Source organism: Crinia signifera, chromosome 1 (assembly GCF_055691185.1).
Source record: "Crinia signifera chromosome 1, ASM5569118v1, whole genome shotgun sequence".
NCBI classification, from domain to species: Eukaryota; Metazoa; Chordata; class Amphibia; order Anura; family Myobatrachidae; genus Crinia; species Crinia signifera.
Genome location: NC_139217.1, coordinates 36,659,806 through 36,680,396, shown reverse-complemented (window position 1 = coordinate 36,680,396; position 20,591 = coordinate 36,659,806).

The window sequence follows — 20,591 nt, the reverse complement described above, 5'->3', positions numbered from 1 at the left end:
CCATAATGAGCTTATGGTGGAGCTAGTTAACAGCAATAGGGTCCTAATGTCATCCGTTTCTGGTGCATTACCACCAGCAACACTCCCTGCTGGCAGGAGGGGTAGACCATCCACCCCCTCACCAGCATCTGCTCCACCTGCCCCAGCATCTGGCCGTGGCCGAAGAGCTGCTGCACAGGCCAAGGAGCCTACCAAGGGCAAACGTGCTCGCAAATGAACTTGTGGCTGCATTAATCTCCACCGTTATGTGATCCCAACTCTTTCATTGTGCTGTGTGTGTCAGCTTCTTGTGTCCAATCACGTGCTGAGGGTAACCAGATGAGCCCTTGCTTCATATGTCATTTTTGGTTCCCCTGTTGCCCTCTTTTGCCTGCCATTACTGTCAGCTGTACTTGAAGTGATGTTGCTAAGTCCCTTTGTGTTCCAAATGATTCTGCTGTGGCTATGAATGTGTGCAATAATATTTATTTTGTATTATAATTTATTTCGGTACATTCCTGGCATGGTTTTTGGTATTTTTTATTTGTTTTTGTTTTTATTGCTTCACAGTGTCATTGTCTGTGAAATGTATTTAAATAAATTTCTTTAGTTAACCAAAATTGTGTGGTTTAATTAGTACATGTAGAATACACATGTGTATTGATAGTATTAATATTCAGTGATGTCCATTCTTAGCAGTTTAAAAGTGTGTGACAAGTACAGCATATGTGTGTGTTTAGTAAAGGTTCCTTGAAGCAGCAATGGTTTCAATTAAAGCACTGACAAGCGTGCCATTAGTGAGTAATGAGTAAAGGAGTCGATTGTATTGGGTTCAGGTGTTAATGCTTGTAGTCATTAGGCGTTCCGTTCGCCTACCGCAGGACCGAGTGGTTTCCGCAAAGCAATACTTGCTTATGGACACCGCACATTTCTATCGGTTTTGTTCGCGTGCATTCGGAGTGCTATCCGAATGCACGCCCCCCAACATAAGTGTACTCCCCCGTGTCCGCCCATGTTTCCTCCCAGTTTTGCCCACTTTGAAACTACGCCCATGTGTCATTCCGCATGACGCCCATAATACGCCCTTATTTCCAGACTGATTGCGGTGCACAGTTTTGTACGGGATTTGCACGAACAGGTACGGAGTCAATGCGTGGCACATGCGCGTTGCGTTCTCCACGCATGCGCAGACGCCGTAAAGACGCTATCCGAAAGTATGCGGAAAAGTACGCATCAATCAGAATAAGGGCCATTGTGGTGACCCTTTACGAAGAAATTTACAACACCACCCATTAGGAAGAAAGAAAAAACTGTTTCCCACATATTGGAAATCACTTTACTTTTGTAAACATACTACACTATATTCCCTCTTTTCTTTCTTGGATTTATATGTCCTTGAGGAAACAAGGAGAGGAAGAAAAAAAGAAGAGGGAAAACTCACTTATCCTTTTTATTCATTTATACTTTCTACTTTGTGGACAGTAAGCAAATAGAGCGCAATTGGAGAAACCATCATATTGTTTTTTATGTACTTTGCTAAAAGGTTAGCTCTTTTGCTGGATGAGCAAAGTTTCGGTACTTGTTTCCTAGCACGGCCACAACGATCTTAATCGCGGGCATCGGAGGTAAAATCGGGGCCATCGCGGCCGCAAAAAAATCGGGTGCGATGGGCCAGACGTGATGCCCGCGATTTTCCCATAGAGAACAATGTTAAATGCCTCAATTTACCCGCGATGACCACGATTTACCATAGGAAACAATGTTAAATGGATCAATTTCCCCAAATTATCATAGGGAACAATGGGAAATGGGGCAAAAACACCCCTGAACATAAAAATGTCCCCCCAAAAGTAGTTGACGCCACCCCGCCATCAACGTGAACCTGAAGCGTGGCGAACGCAGCGAGCCCGCGAGGGGCGGCGGTACGCGTCCTCCGACCTTTTCATGCCCTACTATCCACTAGGGCGTGGAGTGAGAATAGAATAGTGTGGCGAGCGCAGCGAGCCACCGAGCCCGAAGCGTGGTGAGCGGACGCGGATACCTTCACAGTTATACGCGTCCCCTTTCGGGCTTCCCAGGTGTCCATGGTGACGCGGACACCTGGGAAGCCCGCGAAGGGACACGTTTACCTGTGAAGGTATCCGCGTCCCCTCGCAGGGCTCGCTGCGCTCGCCACGCTTCGGGCTCGGTGGCTCGCTGCGCTCGCCACACTATTCTATTCTCACTCCACGCCCTAGTGGATAGTAGGGCATGAAAAGGTTGGAAGACGCGTACCGCCGCCCCTCACGGGCTCCCTGCGCTCGCCACGCTTCGGGTTCACGTTGATGGCGGGGTGGCGTCAACTACTTTTGGGGGGACATTTCAATGTTCAGGGGTGTTTTTGGCCCATTTACTATTGTTCCTATGCTGATTTGGGTAAATTGATCCATTTAACATTGTTTCCTATGGGAAATCGTGGTCATCGCGGGTAAATTGAGGCATTTAACATTGTTCCCTATGGGGAAATCGGGGGCATTACGTCTGGACCATTTAAGCATTTTTAAGTGCATACGACGCGACCGACCAGATTTTTCACTGTTTTCAATGCATTTCAATGGAAAAATCGGGGGCATCGCGTTGGTCGCGTCGCAGGCCACTAAAATTTACCCCCGATGGCCGCGATTATGGCCGTGCTAGGAAACAAGTACCAAAGTTTCTTTCAGGGCGTAGTCCCTCTATTTCTCATAACACTCCTTGGGACCTGTAGTCAGTTCTATCCTTTGTACAATCCTCAGTTTTTTTAACCTTTTGGATCAGTAGATTTGAGATATCTATCCTTGAATATGGTTCTGCTTCTTGCTTTGGCTTCGGGAAGAAGGGTTTCAGAATTGTGAGTGCTTTCTTGTAAACCTCCTTATTTGATTTTTCACTCGGACAGGGCAGAGCTCCACAACATTCCCAAGTTCCTTCCAAAAGTTGTTTTCATTTCAATAAACCAATTGTTCACGTCCTCCGACCTTTTCATACCCCCACTATCCCCGTCGGCACGGAGCTGATTTTTTTATATAGTGTGGCGAGCGCAGCGAGCCACCGAGCCCGAAGCGTGGTGAGCGCAGTGAGGGGATGCGGAATACATGTGAGGTAATCCACGTCTCCTCATGGGGCTCGGTGGCTCGCTGCGCTCGCCACACTATATAGAATCAACTCCACGCCGACATGGACACTGGGGGTATGAAAAGGTTGGAGCCAGCGTACCGCCGCCGCTCGCCACGCTTCAGGGTGACGTTGATAGTGGGCTGGCTTTAACAATGGGGGGGGGGGGCATTTAACATACTTATTACCCATGAGGGAGGGTGTACAATTAAAAATCAGGTGTAATCACATTGCATCGCATCGCATGCGATCTGGTCACATGCAATGCGATGCAACCGATCTGATGTGTTAGGAAACAAGTACCCCTTTATTTTCTCCTGCAGCTGACAGAGAATACTAGATTTTCCAAACACACCTGCTACAGTTACTGACTGACAATTACAGTAACTGACATTGCTGTTACCATTGAAAGAATGGGGGAGGATTGTTTCAGTGACACCATCCAAGTAGGCAGGTCAGACAGTCCATTTATTATTATTTTTTTTTATGATTTATTTGCAGTTTCCTATATAGTGCAGCATATTCTATTGTGCTTTACAATTGGAACAATAGTGATAAATGAAACTGGTAACAAACCAATATGAAGGTTCGAGGGCCCTGCTTGCAAGCTTACAATTTAAAATATTGGTAGGAAATAAGAGCCAATTTTTGGTTTGCCCTTGCACAAACTGGCTTTGTTTTACTTAATTTGCACAACCTCCAGTGTATGTGAAAGAGTTTTTAGTGCAACCTTGTCAACGATTGGCATAGGAGGTTACTTCACCAAAATGAATAAGAAATTCCACCATGAAGACCTTTACCAGCAATTACCTAGCGAAAGGGCAGAGGGGACATATTAATAGTCTGAAGACAACAATTGGGGTAAGGAATTGGATGATGATGAGGACATCTTGCCTCTATAGAAACCTTTTTTACAGAGAGAGATTAAATGCCTTTTTTTTGTGGAGGCCCAAACAAACCAATAAGGTGCACCCCTGGAAATACAGCAGATAGGGCACCTTTAGCATTGCAATATGACTACTGGCTTCATCTTCAGTTGACCTCTGACGTTATACCACAGTACCTAGATCATACACCAGTGTGTCTTCAATGCAACCTATTTTTTGTTTATCACTCCTATACAGCATGCATGGAATTATGACAGACACAGTACCCCTGGAATTACGGCAGACAGAATATCCATGGAATTATGGCAGACAGGACACCCCTAAAATTATGAAAGACAGAGAAGCATCACTGGATTTATATGGCAGATTTAAACAGCAAAGCAGGGCAGTACAGCACAACTTAAATACAGCACCCCAGGCAAAACCCCGAACAGCGCAGGACAGCACATGACATCATGGCACAGCAGCAATCCTGTACAGTACCACTATAAGCACAGAAGAGAAGGCGAGGGCAGCATCCCTTTACAGCACAAAAGCACACCTAACAGCACAGGACAGGATCACAGGACCAGTGGTGTAGCTAGGTGCCACAGTGCCCCCCCCCCCCCCAATTTGTAGTAGACAGGGCTCTTTTATGGTGAAAAGGGGGGCGCGGCCTAACATACCACCCACCATAACGACCAGTGCATATTTTAGTAAAGTTTGTAATTCGACATAAAGCCACATGCCATAATGCCAACATAAGGCCACACATGATGCCCATTAGATAAGATAGACTGCATATTGCATACATACAGTACATAAAGGAGGTTTGGCAGAGGCCACAAAGTAATCCACAGCAAGGACAGGCTTCCATACCAGGGTTGGTCCACTAGGGGGGAGGGGCATGTGTGTACACCTGATGTGGAACTACAAATCCCAGCTGGAAGCCATGACAGCAGCTGTGGGATGATACAATGTCTTGCACTGGCATGTAATATAGAGGTTAGGGAGTCACCCCCGGGGCCAGCAGACCCCATGTGCTGCCAATCACGTGTTGGCTCAGGGGGTTGGGGAGGGATTTGGCAACCATCAGGGTGTGCAGTAGCAAAGCTGCCCCAGGACCCCGCCCCCAGGTGCACCCTCACCTGCTTTAAGTGCTGTGCGGGAGGCAAGTCTATATCCATCATGATGTCCCCTGGCTGGGTGCATCCTCGTGTTCTCTGCTCAGTGTGGTCTCCTCAGTGTGCGGCGTCCCCCGTCTCACTGTCCCTGGCCCGGTCGCTTCTAATCCGTATACAGGACCATCCTGAGCGATATGACTGGGAAAGTCCTAACCAACACGACCAAAGTCACCCATCAGCTCCTCTGCGCCAATAGGAACATGGTGTTCGGCACTCACAGACTGTGAGTCGGGCAAGTTGGGTGTGCGGACCGATGCCGAGTGAAGTGTCTCTCTACGTGCTGTGCAGCACCGGCGTCTGTCATCAGACGCATACGCCCATGCCACACAGCACGCACTGAGCACGGGCAGGCTGGCTCCAATATGGCGGTGCCCTGTGCGACCACGCAACTAATATGCCTGGAGCCAGCTGCAGTGCTGACAGGCGAGCGAGCGGCAGATGGCGTCCAACAGCATACGCAGCATGGGAGGGAGCGGGTTGCACAGCTCCAGAGCCTTTTGATCTCTGGGCGCCCGGAGCTTGTGCTCCACCAGCTCCACTCTCCCTACGCCCCTGCTCAGGACAGTGCCCAAGAACAGCACACCTGTACAATGTACAGTACCCATAACAGCGCACACCACTCCACCACCCACCGAGAGACAGTCTCCCTCACTCACTCAGATTAGCGGCGTCTCATATTTGGGATTCAAACCCCACAAGATCAGACAATGGGATGATGATGCTTTTCCTCAATCTGGGATTCAAATCTGGTGGGAAATCCCAAGCTGGACTCAGACTCTGGCTCACATCTGGAAGTTCGGGGGCTCGGATTTCAGACAACCAAAATCGTTCATTACTAGTTGTAACATGTTAAAAGCTGTGTTTTATAAGAGTGCCCCCCCCCCCCCCCCAAAAAAAAAAGTAATTAATACCTCACTAATTTATGGAGGACTTTTGAAACCAGAGCATTAGGGAGTCATGTGATATATTTAAAGACTAAGGAGCTGACTTATTTTAACTTCAAACATCATACTGTGTAGAATACTATACCTCCCAACATAACCCTCTCCAGGAGGGACACAATGCTCCATACCTCCCAACATAACCCTCTCCAGGAGGGACACAATGCTCCATACCTCCCAACATAACCCTTTTCCAGGAGGGACACAATGCTCCATACCTCCCAACATAACCCTCTCCAGGAGGGACACAATGCTCCATACCTCCCAACATAACCCTCTCCAGGAGGGACACAATGCTCTGTTTCTAGATTTCCCTTTTAAATTATGATTGCTGTCACCTGTTTTAAACAGGTTAAATGAAAAGAAAGGTGGTTCAGCACAGGTGATGTAATCATAAATGAAGAGGGAAGTCCATAAACAGAGCATTATGTCCCTCGTGGAGAGGGTCATGTTGGGAGGTATGGTGTAGTAATGCTAAACATTACAACACCTGTACTGTCCACATAGCACAGAAATGGAGCAGGGACAACAGGAAGCAGCCTAAAGAAGACAGTGCCCAGAACAGAAAACCGGTTGGTAGGAAGAAACAGGAGAAGACAGGTGTATATACAAGAAATCATACCGGCTACTCATACTTTTGAATATAAGCTTGAGACATATGAAGATGGAGTCATGCTCATTTAAATGTCTACTGGCTCACAACAGCGAGAATGAGGTGCACGTGCAAGTGACATGCTTGCTGCAATGGATGCATAAGAGTGTGAGTCTTTCGCACACCCCTTTCCTGGTGGATGTTTTGCAGGGGCGGGTTGCCTCAGTGTGCCGGCTCACCAAACATGCGTGGCAAGATCTGTGTATGTCCCTTTGCATCAGGTGATCTGGACAAAGGTTTTTCTGACCTTAAATACAGTAGTATTAGACAGGAATGTGACGAGATTATATTGTCTGGTTTTTAGGTCAAGGTATTGATCATTTATATTAACTGTGGGTTATATGTATAAAGGTAATTTTTTTTAAAGTGTGACAGTGAATAAATGTGAGAACAACCTTTTTAACCTTGTGAAAATAAATGAAAAATAAATGAATAAGAATAACAAAAGTAGTAATTAATTATGCACATTTTTTAGTATATCCTACAGAGAATACAGACATCTCAGAGCTTTTATATTTGCAATTAATCAAATTAACAGGAACCCAGACATTCTGCCCAATATCACTCTGGGTTATCAGCTGTATGATTCCTGTGGAAGTGAGAAGAAAGCTGTGGAAGATGTTTTCTGGATCTTGTCCGGACACAACAAGTTGACTCCTAATTACAGGTGTATGAACCATGGCACAGTAGCTGGTTTTATTGGAGATCTGCACTCTTACACCACCATCCCAATGGCACAGGTGCTGAATTTATATGGGTATACACAGGTAAGTGCTGTACAGTACTTTATTTTTAAAATTGCTATAAAATTGAATAGTAACATAGTAGTTGAGGTTGAAAAATGACTTTCATCCATCAACCTTTTTTTGTCTAGGTGTGGTAACCCCAACTTGGATTATTATTTAACTTTTTTTATTAACTAACAGTTATGGATTATACAACTTTTTTTTTTTTTCAATTAATACTTGTCCAACCTTATTTTAAATGTATTCAATGTGTCTGCCAACACCACCTGCTCTGGCAGAGAGTCCCATACCTTTACTGCCCTTACCATAAAAAAACTTTTCTTTTTGGAATCTCTAATCTGAGCAGATGCCCTCGTGTCCTAGTCACTTTCCTTAGAGTAAAGAGCTTGGCTGTTCTATTGTCCCCAGATATATGTGTAAATGTTGAGCAACAAATATTAAGAACAATAGGTAGATTCACACTGGAAAAATAAAAGTTTAAGAGGAGGCATTCCTCTTACACATCTTTTTTCCAGGGTGAACATACCTTGTGTTCTTAATCTGTCCTCCTAGTTTAAGTTATCCATCCCCAAGGGTTAAAGTGAGGGGGAACGGGGTGGAACTGAGTTCCAACACCTCTAATGGTGAGGTGGAACAATTTAACCTTCACATTGGCCCTTCACGGTAATTCTCACAGAAAAGCATTCTAGTTCGCAGGGGGGTGCCAAAAACCCTACCCCCGGCCCTGTCTTTGCCTAATTGGGTTAGGGGAGTAGGGATAATTAGGTGGCATAGAGAAATGAGTTCCCCCCACCTCTGCATGACCACTTTAAGCTCTGTCCATCCCTTTTATTAGTTTAGTTGCCCTTCACTGAACTCAATTCATATATTCCAATGTGACTATAAGGGAGAGGAATATAATAGCCTGTGATGCTGATGCCATCTAGCAGGGAAAAACATTCCAAGTAAAAGTATTATCAATCATATTTATTTATTACAATACAAAACTTTGATAACATATTTGTTCCACCAGGATCCTGGAGAGGAAATACAAAATAAAAAGTGGGTAACAATCAGGAGTTCAAAAGAGCTTTAACAGATGGATAGAAAAAAATATATATAGTTCCACACAGGTCTATACAGACCGGGCCGGCACTCTAGAGACTGACACCAAACAATAAAGAGACTACACCATGTCGGCTGCGGTCTTCTTTTTTTTTTTCAACGTTTATGAGGTCCTTTAATACCTCTTTCGTCAGGACATACAACAACAGTGATAGAAAAAAACAGAATGAATAGGTTACCAACCATATTCCCCTCCCTCGTGCGGCAGCGGCGGTCATCAAGCTGACATCATCAAGATGCTGCATGCAGCGGCGTCTCAGCTGACTGCCCCGGTAGGCGTGTTTGCCAGCACTCATCGTTTCTATGGTAACCAAAAATAAACAACACGTGAAACAATCTATAAAAAAACAGACATGACAGGTTATACATTTTAGCAACAGTATACAGCATATTATTGCATTTCATCAACATGTTCTAGAGCTGAAACGAGCAGTAATCTGTAGACCTATATATAGGTATTTTGCCAGACTACAGAAAACATCGCAGGCTGAGCATTTCATTCATGCCCCTTGGAGCTACAGTTTGTAAGCTGTCTATCCATTGGGCTTCCTTGTGGAGCAGGGTTTTGTTACGGTCACCCCCACGAATGGAAGGGGGGACCCAGTCTATTATTTTACATCTATGGGAGGAAATTGGGTGGTTAAATTCCCTACAGTGGCGGGCCCACTGGCTGGTCATTTATTAATTTATTATTTATTTACAGTTTCTTATATAGCGCAGCAGATTCCGTTGCGCTTTACAATAGTAGACCGTGATAAGACAAACTGGGTAACAACAGACAGACTTGGAGGTAGGAGGGCCCTGCTGCAAGCTTACAATCTATAGGGATATAGGGGGGAAACATAAGGACAGGCACCAGTAATAGCATAGCAGTTACAAGTCCAGAAGGGAAGCTATATAATACATAAGTGCCTCAGAGGGTTATGCATGTAGAACTTAAATATGATAGGCTTGCCTGAAGAGGTGAGTTTTCAGGGAACGCTTGAAAGTTTGGAGACTGGTGGAGAGTCTTAATGTGCGTGGAAGGGCATTCCATAGGATGGGAGCAGCCCGATAAAAGTCCTGTAATAATGAATGGGAGCTAGTGATCCGTGCAGAAGAGAGACGCAGATCTTGTGTAGAGTGTAGTGGTCGAGATGGGAGATATTTTGTGATAAGTGCAGAGATATATGCTGGTGCAGTATGGTTAATAGCTTTATAAGCAAGTAGAAGTGTTTTATATTGAATACGGTAATATACAGGCAACCAATGGAGGGACTGGCAGAGCGGATCAGCAGACGATGAGCGTCTTGCAAGGAAGATCAGCCTAGCAGCAGCATTTAAAATTGATTGCAGTGGTGAGAGTCTGTTCTTGGGAAGACCAGTTAGGAGACTATTGCAATAATCAATGCGGGATATAATGAGTGCATGGATAAGAGATTTGGTAGTGTCTTGTGTGAGATAGGGTCGTATTTTGGATATGTTTTTTAGATGCATGTAACATGATTTGGAGACAGATTGAATGTGGGGAAGAAAGGACAGTTCAGAGTCGAGGATGACCCCTAAGCAACGAGCTTGTGGGGAAGGGTAGATTATCGAGTTGTCAACAGCGATGGAGATGTCAGGATGGTAACTGTTCTTAGTTGGCGGGAATATAAGTAATTCCGTTTTGGAAATATTGAGTTTGAGTTGGCGACAAGACATCCAAGATGAGATGGCAGAGAGACAATCAGAAACTCGACCTAAACCACTGGTGACAACTCTGGGGTTGATAGATAGATTTGAGTATCATCAGCATACAAGTGATACTGAAATCCGAAAGAGCTGATTAGTTTGCCAAGAGAGGAGGTATAGATTGAGAAGAGCAGAGGACCTAAGACTGAACCTTGCGGAACTCCGACTGACAGAGGTAATGAAGAGGAAGTAGAGTTAGAGAAGCGAACACTGAAAGAGCGATCAGATAGGTAAGATGTGAACCAGGAAAGGGCTGTATCATTAAGACCTAGGGAGTGTAGTGTTTGTAAGAGAAGAGAGTGATCAACATTGTCAAATGCAGCAGAAAGATCAAGCAGAATAAGTAGTGAGTAATGGCCTTTAGACTTAGCCGTTACCAGATCATTCACCACTTTAGTCAGTGCTGTCTCAGTGGAGTGTTGAGAGCGAAAACCTGACTGAAGTGGGTCTAATAGGGTGTTAGAGTTAAGAAAGTTTGTGAGGCGAGAGTAGACAAGTCTCTCCAGTAGCTTGGAGAGGCATGGGAGCTGAGATATAGGACGATAGTTAGAGAGAGAGTTAGGGTCAGAATTCTGTTTTTTTAGAATAGGAGTTATCACTGCATGTTTGAGCAAAGAAGGAAAAGTACCAGTAGTAAGAGAGAGATTGCAGATTTTAGTTAAGGTTGGAATAATCACAGGAGATAGATTTTTAATGACTTGTGCAGGTATAGGATCGAGAGGAGAGGTAGTAGAGTAAGAGGATAAGAAGAGTGCGGATACTTCCTTTTCATTTGTGGGCTCAAATGAAGAGAAAGTGCCAGAGGGTTCAGGTGGGAAAGAAAGAGGGTTAGAGGTTGTGGAAGAGCATACCATTTCATCTCGGATGTTATCAATCTTGTCCTATATATATATTTATTTATTTATTTATTTACAGTTTCTTATATAGCGCAGCAGATTCCGTTGCGCGTCATTAGCAGAACCCTCAAGGGCTTTTCTCAGATTAGATCGATATAAGGCAAACCTCTCCTTAAACATTCGAATAGTCTTGCCCACAAACAATTTACCGCATGGGCATTTTAAATAATAGACAACATATGTACTTGTGCAAGTGAGTGGATACCTAATTTGGTATTTCTTACCGGAGGAGGGGTGAGAGAACGTACTTCCTACCTCCAGAGCATTGCAAGTGGTGCATCCCAGGCAAAGATAGTTACCTGGTTTGCTAGAGAGAAAGTGTGGGGCTGGATTACTTTTAAATCCGGAAATATCATTTTGGACCAACCACTGTTTCAAATTTTTACCCCTACGGTACCCTGGCATGATTTGTTTGTCCTTAAAAATTTGTAAAGAGGAATCTGAACTAATCATCGGCCATAGGGATTTGGCCTTGTTCACAAGTTGTTCTGAGTGCGTGGCATAATTTACAGGGAAGATGATTTGGTACTTATGTAATATCTGGGCTCCCATGTTAAATGCACCCCATTTTTCATACCCCTACTATCCAATTACGCATGGAGTTGATATTATATAGTGTGGCGAGCGCAGCGAGCCACCGTGCCCGAAATGTGGCGAGCGCAGCGAGCCCCGCGAGGGGACGCGGTCTCATAAGAAAGACGGGAGCCCAGATAATACATAAGTACCGATGATTTTGTTTCTAACCCTGTCCTGATCATCCTGTCTGGGTGGGCATATCTGTGGCTGATTCTTAGCTTTTTGTTTTGCTTCTAGAAGACTAGATTTACTATAACCTCACTCCAAGAACTTAACCATAAGATTATCCATCTCAATCTCAGCTACCTGGGGGTCCATACGAATGCGCCAGATGCACAGAAACTGAGAAAAAGGTAAACCCTTTTTCAGAGCTGGCGGATGGTAACTACCTCCCTGTAGGAGAGTGTTTCTTTCCACTTTTTTATGATACAATGATGTAAGAATTTCATTTTGATCTAAGGTTATATTGACATCCAGAAAATGTACTTGGTGATCACTATATTCAAAAGTGAACTTTGTATCTGTGTCCTTATCGTTTAGGCCAAACAACATATTTTCAAGCAATGTTTTGTCATCAGACCACACTATACAGATATCATCAATATATCTACAAAACATCGTAAGATGCTGGACAATATCGGGGTTGGAAAAAAAAGACCATTTGTTCGACACTAAACATGTACGCATTTGCGTAGCTCTGATTAAAAAATTCACCATTAAATAGGAAATAATTACGGATGAGTGTGAGCTCTAGTAAGGACATAAACAAGGGGATGTCAGGTCCTTTGTATAAAGGACTATTGGAGATTAATTGAAAAGTGGCGGTCTATCCTCGGGATTGGGGAATCGGGGTATAGAGGCTAACCACATCGATGGTGGCCAGCCAATGTGGACCCTGTAAGGGAGAGATGGTTTTAATTTGTCAAGCAAGAAGACTGTGTCCTTGAGGAATGTAGGCTGATGCTGGATGACCGGTTGGAGGTAGTGGTCTAGGAATTGTGACACCACATAATACAAAGAATCATTTGCAGCAATGATTGGCCGCCCAGGCGGGTTCAGGGGGTCTTTGTGCAATTTCGGAATCATTTAAAAAAACAGAATTCGTGGAAATGCAGATGTTAGGGCTTCATAAATTTTGTTAGTAATTTGATTCTTCTCCCGTGCCTTCAAAAGGATGTCATGCAGTTCATTTTTGTAGCTCTGGGTAGGGTCTTGTGTCAATTTTTCATACACCCCTGGATCCTCTAGTTCAGGCGTCTCCAAACTTTTTGTGACGAGGGCCAGATTTGGTGAAGTGTAAATGTGTGGGGGCCGACCATTCAGCCTGACATTCTTTGAATCATTTATCACATCAGAATGGTCCCCCACTCTGCCTCCATTCACTGTATGTCCCCCAGCCTTCCCATTCACTGTATTTCCACCAGCCTGCCCCCATTCACTGTGTGTCCCCCATTCACTGTATGTTCCCCACTCTGCACCCATTCACTCTGTCCCCCAGCCTGCCCCCTTCTCTTAATGTCCATCAATGCATCCATTCATTGTATGTCCCCAAGCCTGACCCTCCTTCACTGTATGACCCCCATTCACTATGTACCCCACTCTGCCCCCATTCACTGTATGTCCCCAAGCCTGCCCATGCTCCCCCTTCTCTGAATGGCCATCAGTGCCTCCATTAACTGTATGTCCTCCAGCCTGACCCTCCTTTACTCTATGTCCCCCACTCTGCCCCCACCCTTCTCTGTATGTTCCCCAGCCCCTTGTGTGAGCCAGAGGAAGGAGAGGCAAAGCAGGCACTGCAAGGACAGGAGATGCTTGGGCTCCTGCCTCTGCCCTCCTCTGCTCTGCATGTTACGGGAGCAAGCTTCCCCCTTGCTGACCCCCCCCCCCCCCTCCAAACTCTGCTGTCACTGTGATTGTGGAGTAGGGCGATATACAATTGCAGCATCAGGGGTAGGACATTTGAAACATTGGTAGGGACATAACTAAGTCCTTTATTAAGAACTAATAGTTCATGTGCTGTAAGTACCCTGTTAGACAGGTTGAATACCAGATTCATAGGTCCATTTTCCTTCCTCCTTTGCCTCTCGTTTTGGCTGGCACGTTTGGTGTAGACTGGATGGTGCCGACTTTTTGGGCTCTGGTGTCCACCCCAGGAGGGGGTTTCTTTTTGGAGAATCCCGGTCTGGAATCACCTCCTGCTTCCAATTCACTTGCGCTCAAGGCTGCGCCGCTTGAGGTATCAGTCTCAAAATGTGACACCAGCCGACATGTTGTAGTCTCTTTATTGTTTGGTGTCAGTCTCTAGAGTGCCGTCCCGGTCTGTATAGACCTGTGTTGAACTGTGTGTATTGATGGCAAGGTCACCATGAGCAACTGTTTTAACATCTTGAGTGCCGGACCCCTGTGCTCCATGTATGTATGTGTATATGTATATGTGTATATATATATATACATTTTAGGGGCTCTGCACACACTAAATTAACTGATAATAAATAGTGGAGATTTGGTTCATGAATTTATCAATGCATTTAAGCCTGCAGCCCCCGTCAAGGGACCCCACCTTTCTGCAGGTCCTAGCACTATCGCTCAATATGGCTACAATACGCATAGCTATCACATCAATGTTTGAATCCAGGCATGCTATCTGGTCTAAAGCTCACAGCAGACTGTGCTATTATAGGTGAGCAGTTACCAACACACCTGTCACTAATCATCTAGGGAACTGGTTAACATAAGCTATGCATTATGGGTTAAAACAGGGTGCATGAGAGAATGTGACCACAATAAGACTAATTAATCTAATAAACAATATATACACTAAACATTGGCACTCACCTTTCCTAGTTTTGGGGTGCCCTATGGCTTGTGACCACTTTGTTTAAACAGACATTGTAGGGGCTCTGCACACACTAAATTAACTGATAATAAATAGTGGAGATTTGGTTCACCTATAAAAGCACAGTCTGCTGTGAGCTTTAGACCAGATAGCATGCCTGGATTCAAACATTGATGTGATAGCTATGTGTATTGTAGCCATATTGAGCGATAGTGCTAGGACCTGCAGAAAGGTGGGGTCCCTTGACGGGGGCTGCAGGCTTAAATGCATTGATCAATTCATGAACCAAATCTCCACTATTTATTATCAGTTAATTTAGTGTGTGCAGAGCCCATCCAATGTCTGTTTAAACAATGTGGTCACAAGCCATAGGGCACCCCAAAACTAGGAAAGGTGAGTGCCGATGTTTAGTGTATATATTATTTCTATAATATATAATATATATAAATATATATATATATATATATATATATATATATATATATATATATATATATATATATATATATATGAGAGAGAGCAGGGGGGTTGGTCGGCACTCTCGTCCACTAAGGGCAAACACCCAGGTGCCTTCCTCACAAATTGTAGAAGGTAGATCTCAGGAGATCCCAGCAGGGGCTAGTCCCAAGAAACAGGCGGCACTCAATGGCCTAAGGATAATATCCAAATTTTATAGAAGCAAAATGTGCAGCATCAGGGGCGGATCCAGGATAAAATGACAGGGGGGGCACCATGATAAAAGAGGGTTTAGGTGGGGGAGGGGCAGTGTTAGTGGTGCCAGTGTACATGCTAAGAGAGTGGCAGAGAGAGGGTGGGAAAGGGATTAAAAATAGGCCCTGGCATTTAAAGTACACAGGCCCACCATGGCGACAAAAGTGAAGGATGTAATTGTGCGCGCGCCGAAGGCGCGCTCCGGAAAAGGGGGTGTGGCCACTCAACAGGGGGCATGTCCTTGAGTGTAGTGTACAACACCATATACAACTTCTACAGATTATGCAACAAAATACTAGACCCCATTATACTTGCCCCTTACACATGATGCCGAATGGAATGAGTCAAAATTCACATAATGCCACACAGATTGAGCCACAATTCACATAATGCCAAATGGATTGAGCCAAAATTCACATAATGCCACACGGATTGAGCCAAATTCACATAATGCCACATGGATTGAGCCAGAATTCACATAATGCCACACAGATTAAGCCAAAATTCACAATCCGCTTCATAAACAGGGACATTGTCCACCAAAGGCAAGCATTAAATATTTACACCATAATGTCCATTACACGTTAAGTTACACGCCATTATGTCCATTATGTGTTATGCCAAACACCATAATGCCTATTAAAAATTATGCTACATAAGTGCTGCTTATCTACATACTTATTGCCAAGGGTTCCATGCTCATTGCCAGAGGTTCCATGCCCGTTGCCATGTGGGATTACATGCTCATTGCCAAGGTGGAATACATGCTCACGGTAAATGGGGGACATCCGCCGCCAGGCAGAAGTGATAGCCACTGACAGTGGCAGAGCCTGGCTGTATTCAGAGCACTGTAGGTCCCGGTTATTTGAAATAATACCCCAGGTTGGCCCCTTTTACACCAGCCTAGTCCCTGCATTTTCTGGTGTGAGGGGGAGAGAAAACCACCCTCCCCCCTTTAACCAGTTATCTCATTTAACCGGCTATATCTTCGGAACCAACTGACCCATTTACATGAGACAAGTATCATATTGAAGAACTTCTGAGTGGGCTTTGAATGATTTTGGTCCAGTGAAACTGGAATGTTTGGTTCCAGAGTAATCTGCCCTCAAAGAACATGAACAGCCATGAAATTACATTTCCAAAAAAAACAATCGGTTTACACGCAATATCTCTGAAACCAATTGACCGATATGGACCAGCCTGGTATCATTTTGAATGTCCAGCGATTTGGAATTGAATGAGATCAACCACAAGCTTCTGTGATGCCAGGGGGTGAACTGGCAGCCATCGGAACAGGGTGGGGGTTGGAAGTGACGGGTCCCGTATTATCCTATGGGGAAAAAAACGTTACAGCTTTGCCAGGCGACATCTCCGGTTCCCGGGGGGCTAGAGATACAGGGCTGGGCTCGTTGGAAAGCCCTGGTCCTCAGCTACAAACTGAAATGACAGGGGGGCACGTGCCCGGGTGCCCCCCCCCCTGAATCCGCCACTGTGCAGCATGTCCGCATACAGTCATGTCGACGTTTCAAAGCTGGTGCTGCTTTTTCCTCAGGACGTGGAGTACCTTATGCACCTTAACGTACTCCACGTCCTGAGGAAAAAGCCGCACCGGCTTTGAAACGTTGACATGACTGTATGCTGACATGCTGCACATTTTGCTTCTATAAAATTTGGATATTATCCTTAGCCCATTGAGTGCCGCCTGTTTCTTGGGACTAGCCCCTGCCGGGATCTCCTGAGATCTAATATCTATCTATCTATCTATCTATCTATCTATCTATCTATCTATCTATCTATATCTTTAATTTCCAAATCCATCAGAATTACATATAGATGATACTATATAGTTGTATATATTAGCCCCTTCCCGACATTTGACGTACATTTACGTCATGGTCAGGATGTACTTCCCGACACATGACGTAAATGTACGTCATGACTTTAAACTGTCACCACGTCTATAGACGCGGTGACAGAGGGACAATGTCTGCTGTCCCTGACAGCAGACATCTTCCCTCATTGCCCAGGGGGGGCACCGAGGCCCCCCCCCTCAGCGATCGCTGCGATTGGCTGTTCAAACGTGAACAGCCAAAAGCAGCGTTTACGGTGTTAGGTGTATAATTTTGACTCTGCTGCCCCCTAGTGTCCAAAAAAAATAAAAGGAGTTTGAAATAATGATTAAAACATAAAGTAGACATATGGGGCCAAATGTAATAGGGTAAGAGTTTCAGAAAGTGAGAGATTTTGGGAGAGTTTTCCCATGTTTTTTAAAGCAGCAATCAATTACACTGCAAAACCAGGTTGATTTTACCATGTAATTGATTGCTGCTTTAAAAACCATGGGAAAACTCTCCCAAAATCTCTCACTTTCTGAAACTCTCACCCTATTACATTTGGCCCATGATCTTTGTTAGTTTTGAACTATTCTGAGTGGTATGATTATTTGTCTCACAAGCAGAAAATTTAACATTTTGCAAATTGCAAAATGATCAATTTTTTTACGACATTTTGGTATTTTTCACAAAAAAAAAAAGACTGTATTTAAAATTTACCACTAACTTAAAGTACAATGTGTCACGAGAAAACAATCTCAAAATCACTGGGATAAGTAAAAGCAAAAAAAAGTTATCCCCAAAGTCAGATTTGAAAAAAAGGCCTCTGTCAGGAAGGCAAAAACAGGCTGCGTCGGTAAGGGGTTATTATTGTTAATACTAAAAAAAATTATTGCAACTGTTTATATTTATATATTTTTTAACTGAAATCACATGAATAATAATATAACAAGAATTATGAATGTTAAGTAAAAATAAATGGGTAGAAATGTCCTATAGGCGAACTGTTGCAGAATAAAGCAAAAAGAGACTCATTTCACTGAAGGCCGGGAAAACGCCTACCGCAGTGATTTTCAACCTTTCTACCTTACGTCACACTAAATAAGATTTTAAAATTGCCAAGGCACACCATGAGATCCCCACAGGGCAAAACACATTGCCCCCCACAGAAAAACAAACAAACCTTTAGGCCCCTTTAAAAAAAAAACTATCACACTGGTCCCCACAGGTAACAAAAAAACATTGACCCTTTACATGAATAGAAGAGATCAGTAAATAACAGTTGAACTGGTGGGGGCTATAAACTGGTTTGGGTATATCTTGATCTGGGGACACACTTGAGACCAGCTCCTGGCACACTAGTATGCCATGGCACAGTGGTTGAAAAATGCTGGTCTATGGTATGTGGTGAACCATGGGTCCCATGCTAAATGGAATGTTAAAAATGAGTCATGTAGTAGAGCCGTGATATATTCTATGGACCCCAAATACCATATTATTAAAAAAATTAAATTTTTATTAAAGTTTTGCAAAAAAAGGGGGAGGGATAAAGAAGGAAGAGAGGGGGCAATGGGTACACATAAATACATGAAAGCAGTTACACATTTTGACATAGTCCTAGTAATATACATAACAGTAGTATATGAATAACGTTATATGGATTGCCACGAGAGAACATGATGAAAGTGAATGCCATGTATCTTTATGTCAACGCAGAGTGAGACTCAAAACCATAGAAACAATCTATAACAGGAGTTATCATATAGTCGATAGAGGTGGGTTCAATCGAATATTGTGTTTCCATATAGGTGTGATACCCTGCCGGGTGAACTTAAGGGCTCACCTACTGTTAAATGCTCTATAAGCACTCCAGGCAGCCAATTTTGTTAAGTAACTGATGAATGGGGAAGTGTGTGCTGTGCCAGCAGTTTTAGATTCATAATGTGTTTGAACATTCTCCTCTATAGCTAAAGTCGTGGGAATCAATGAAGTGCACCAATTTTTGCTAAGAATAGTTTGGTAGAAGCTAAAATATGGCCAAGTACATATTGGTCGTTGTGGTGTATGAAACAGAGCTATTTTTGGATGGGGAGAGACTGTAGTCAACATCTTAGAATCTTAGAAATTAGATCGAATACCCGGGCCCAGAGTCCAGCAATCATGGGACAAGTCTAGAAGATGTCCCACATTAGTGCATTGTCATCAGCAGGCATTAGGTGCAGAGGGTCACATTCAGTGCAAAAAAGTGGGGGTTAGGTATTGCCGATGGATGAGCTTATAAACTTGTTTAATGTGTGATTGGCATTTGGATACATGGAAGCACTTATGGAATATGACTTGCCATTCTTTTTCAGTAAAGGTACAAGCCAAGTCTAATTCCCATTTAGTCTGGGAGCCAAATTTAGCGGCTTTTTAAGATACAACTAATGAGTCATACCACCAAGAAATGGAACAGAGTCTGTTCTAGTAAGTTTGTGATAGATTAACTTCGGCATTGACGACAGCGCATGTGGCAGCTTGCAGACATTCTGCAGCCAATGTCTTAACTGGAGGTATTTATAGAAATCTTGGGTGGGTATAGCAAAATTAGATTGAACGACAGCAAAGGTAACTAGAATGCAATCTAATGTAACTTACTTCAAAGAAGTTATTCCCTGAGAAGTCCACAATTCTAACGATAGGTCAGGAATTAGATACGCTAACCCTTTCAAAGAATATTCTAGTGAGGGTAGAGAGATCTCATGAATCAGTGATACAAATGACAACCATGAGTGTCTAGTGCAGTATAGCACAGAGGACTGTGAGATGGTTTTGGTCTCTCAGAGGTGGGTAGCCATAATACTGTAGCCCTTGTTACAGGAGGACCCAAGGTTTGATGTTGTCCTTTGCAAATCAGGCTCCTAGGTGTAAGGATACATGCTACCTGGTGGAGTGTAAATCAAGGAAGGACAAGCCACCCTCCGACTTTGGGAGAGACATTTTGCTCCTAGCGAGTCAGGGCTTCTTGCCCTTCCAGACGTAATGCATAAACAGGGAACTAAATTTGGCCAGCAAGTAGTGTGGGAGGAGTATAGGGATAGTCCTAAATAGATATAGCAATTTAGGAAGTAGGACCATCTTTAGGGCGAATATTCATCCTAGCCATGAAATGTGAAGTAGCATCCAATCATTAGAATGTGTGATAGTTTATTTAATAATGGGAGATAGATGCATGCTATGAGGGAATTTAAATACCTACAGTAAGTATTTTAGGCTGTTAGCCTGCCAGGCAGATTCATATGTTACTTTCAGCTCTTCTAGTAAATCCGCTGGGACATTTAGAGGGAGAGCTTTCCTTTTCGAGCTGTCCAGCTTATAATATGAATGGTGGAGTATTCTCGTAATATCACATCCTGTAACCCTTTAAGGTGAAAATGCAGGATT